This window comes from Amia ocellicauda, assembly GCF_036373705.1.
Source record: "Amia ocellicauda isolate fAmiCal2 chromosome 11 unlocalized genomic scaffold, fAmiCal2.hap1 SUPER_11_unloc_3, whole genome shotgun sequence".
Taxonomy (NCBI): domain Eukaryota; kingdom Metazoa; phylum Chordata; class Actinopteri; order Amiiformes; family Amiidae; genus Amia; species Amia ocellicauda.
In genome coordinates, this window is record NW_027102661.1 from 6594 (window position 1) to 10563 (window position 3970).

Here is a 3970-nt window from a genome sequence, read left to right on the forward strand (position 1 = left end):
TGTAGAGATTCCCCCTCTTTCTGCAATTTCAGACACGGCCCCTCTGGAGTTTTTTATAGCTGGCAATGGCGAGGATTATATTGATTTGAATAACACATTTATTTTAATGAACTGTAAAGTGACTGATTAGGATGGCGATGCAATCGAGAAGACGGCCAACGCTGGGGTCATCAATTAATCAATTACCCGGTGGCCACCATGTTTTCACAGGTGGATGTGACCCTGGGAGATCGGCTCATTAGTCAAAGCAGCAATACTTACCCCTATAGAGCCATGATGGAGTGTATCCTTAATTATAGTGAGGAGACCCTAAGCAAACAGTTCAGCCCCGGCCTTCTCTTCAAAGACATCCCGGAAGCTATGGACGACAAGGATCCAGAGGGACTCAATAAGGGTTTGCAAAAAAGATCGGCCTCTTCAACAGAAGGGAGGACCTTTGAGCTAATGGGGCATATCCATGCAGACATATTTTTCCAAGAAAAACTCATGCTCAACGGGGTAGACATTAAAATTAAAATGATCCGTAGTAAAAGTGCTTTTTGTCTGATGACCCCTGATACGGAAAAATATAAACTGACCATATTATCGGCCTCGCTGTTTGTGAAATAAGTGTCCGTCTCCCCGGCGGTTAAACTAGGACACGCGCTGGCGTTAGTGACGGCAAACGCCAAGTACCCGATCGAAAGAGTCTATATGAAAGTCCACAGTATCCCCGCAGGGACACGGGTGATGAACCAGGAAAATCTGTTTCTAGGACAGCTCCCAAAACAGGTTATTATAGGTCTCGTGGATAATGATGCATTTACCGGGGTTTACAACAAGAACACCTTTAACTTTAAACATTATAACGCGGAATTTATAGCATTGTACGTCGATGGTGTGCAGGTTCCATCCAGACCTTTTCAACCTGACTTTGAAAACGGCAATGCGGTTCGTGAATATTACAGTCTAGTACTGGCTACGGGTCGCCATCTCAAGGATCAAACTCTGCTGATCGATCGCCGGGAATACTGCAGCGGTTACACCCTGTATGGTTTCAACCTGACCCCTGACGAAGAGTGTGGACAACATATTTCACTGATGAAGACGGGCAATATGCGTTTGGAGATGCGTTTCAAGCAGCCTCTACCACACACTGTAAATATGGTCGTGTATGCTGTGTTTGACAACATTATTGAGGTGAATCAGAGGAGAAACGTTCCGTATGATTATTATTAAAATGAACACCAGAGAGCTCAACCACATCATGAATGCCCTGGCCGGCTCACGGAAACTGTTTCAAGGAGTCTACGCCTGCGATCAGCTGCCTAAATTTAAGATCAAGAATTTACCTGCAATGTACATAATCAACACACACCCTAAAAATATGCCCGGAGAACATTGGCTGGCTATTTATCTAAGGGAGGACCACCGTGGTGAATTTTTTGATTCCTATGCAAACCCCCCGGATTTCAGACCTTTCCCTCGGAAGATCAATAACTTTCTGCTCAACAACTGTCAAGAAACCATTTACAGCGGTCGTCAAGTACAAAGTCTTCAGACCTTCACTTGTGGTCAGCACTGTGTGCACTAGCACGCATGCACCGCGGGTTGTTTCCGCCCGGTTTCGAACCAGGGACCTTTCGCGTGTGAGGCGAACGTGATAGCCACTACACTACGGAAACCGACCTGTCCTGGTGTTTCGAATGGCTCCCATCGAAGCCGGCTGGTAAAACGCGCACAGGCGTTTCCCGTGGGCCAGCCTGTGAGATAAAGGTTTCTACACTCACCTAAAGGATTATTAGGAACACCTGTTCAATAACCAACCAATCATATGGCAGTTGCTTCAATGCATTTAGGGGTGTGGTCCTGGTCAAGACAATCTCCTGAACTCCAAACTGAAAGTCTGAATGGGAAAGAAAGGTGATTTAAGCAATTTTGAGCGTGGCATGGTTGTTGGTGCCAGACGGGCTGGTCTGAGTATTTCACAATCTGCTCAGTTACTGGGATTTTCACGCACAACCATTTCTAGGGTTTACAAAGAATGGTGTGAAAAGGGAAAAACATCCAGTATGCGGCAGTCCTGTGGGCGAAAATGCCTTGTTGATGCTAGAGGTCAGAGGAGAATGGGCCGACTGATTCAAGCTGATAGAAGAGCAACTTTGACTGAAATAACCACTCGTTACAACCGAGGTATGCAGCAAAGCATTTGTGAAGCCACAACACGTACAACCTTGAGGCGGATGGGCTACAACAGCAGAAGACCCCACCGGGTACCACTCATCTCCACTACAAATAGGAAAAAGAGGCTACAATTTGCACAAACTCACCAAAATTGGACAGTTGTTGCCTGGTCTGATGAGTCTCGATTTCTGTTGAGACATTCAGATGGTAGAGTCAGAATTTGACGTAAACAGAATGAGAACATGGATCCATCATGCCTTGTTACCACTGTGCAGGCTGGTGGTGGTGGTGTAATGGTGTGGGGGATGTTTTCTTGGCACACTTTAGGCTCCTTAGTGCCAATTGGGCATCGTTTAAATGCCACGGCCTACCTGAGCATTGTTTCTGACCATGTCCATCCCTTTATGACCACCATGTACCCATCCTCTGATGGCTACTTCCAGCAGGATAATGCACCATGTCACAAAGGTTGAATCATTTCAAATTGGTTTCTTGAACATGACAATGAGTTCACTGTACTAAACTGGCCCCCACAGTCACCAGATCTCAACCCAATAGAGCATCTTTGGGATGTGGTGGAACGGGAGCTTCGTGCCCTGGATGTGCATCCCACAAATCTCCATCAACTGCAAGATGCTATCCTATCAATATGGGCCAACATTTCTAAAGAATGCTTTCAGCACCTTGTTGAATCAATGCCACGTAGAATTAAGTCAGTTCTGAAGGCGAAAGGGTGTCAAACATAGTATTAGTATGGTGTTCCTAATAATCCTTTAGGTGAGTGTATTTTCACTGACCTATTTTGCATTGCTCAAGGACACATCAGGACACTTTGGAAACTCTTTCAAAGGAAGAACGCCCTGAGCTATGACAAGACTTACACTTACCCCAACAAGGTGATGCTCAATGGCTTGTTCAAACAGCTGCTGCTCGTCTTGTGCCACCATCAGACAATCACAGAGCTATTGTGCCTTCTACACCTTACGGTAGCTTTACTTTAACAATAATAATGACGGCGACCACGACGACAAAAAGAAAAACAAGAACAACAACAACAACAACAAGAACAATAACATCATCATCAGATTTTAATTAAAAGTGGCTACACCAGCGTTTACAATTTCAACCTGTCGACGGACGGACGCTCTGAGTCCAACAATTTCGGGAACTCCAATGAAGAAAAGCCACCTACTGCCTCTGGGGAACCACGAGGGCAAGCAGGACGAAAAGGGCCGGCCCACAGCAGGCTCTTTCCGCCCGGTTTCAAACCGGGGACCTTTCGTGCGTTAGGCGAACGTGATAGCCACTACACTACGGAAACCAACCCGTCCTGGTGTTTCGAATAACTCCTATCGAAGCCGGCTGGTAAAACGCACACAGGCGTTTCCCGTGGGCCAGCCTGTGAGATAAAGGTTTCTATTTTCACTGACCTATTTTGCATTGCTCAAGGGCACATCAGGACACTTTGGAAACTCTTTCAAAGGAAGAACGCCCTGAGCAATGACAAGACTTACACTTACCCCAACAAGGTGATGCTCAATGGCTTGTTCAAACAGCTGCTGCTCGTCTTGTGCCACCATCAGACAATCACAGAGCTATTGTGCCTTCTGCACCTTACGGTAGCAACAAATCTAACTACTGCTTTACTTTAACATTAATAATGACGGCGACTACGACGACAACAAGAACAACAACAACAACAACAACATCAACAAGAACAACAACAACATCATCATCATCATCATCAGATTTTAATTAAAAGTGGCTACACCAGCGTTTACAATTTCAACCTGTCGACGGACGGACG

At 45.8% G+C, this 3970-nt stretch overlaps 1 non-coding gene across 1 annotated transcript; it reads right to left on the reverse strand.

The window, feature by feature from the left end:
* Positions 1-1591: 1591 nt before the first annotated feature.
* trnav-cac (transfer RNA valine (anticodon CAC)) lies at positions 1592-1664 on the reverse strand. Its single transcript has one exon. It is a non-coding gene; the product is annotated as a tRNA-Val (tRNA).
* Positions 1665-3970: the final 2306 nt, after the last annotated feature.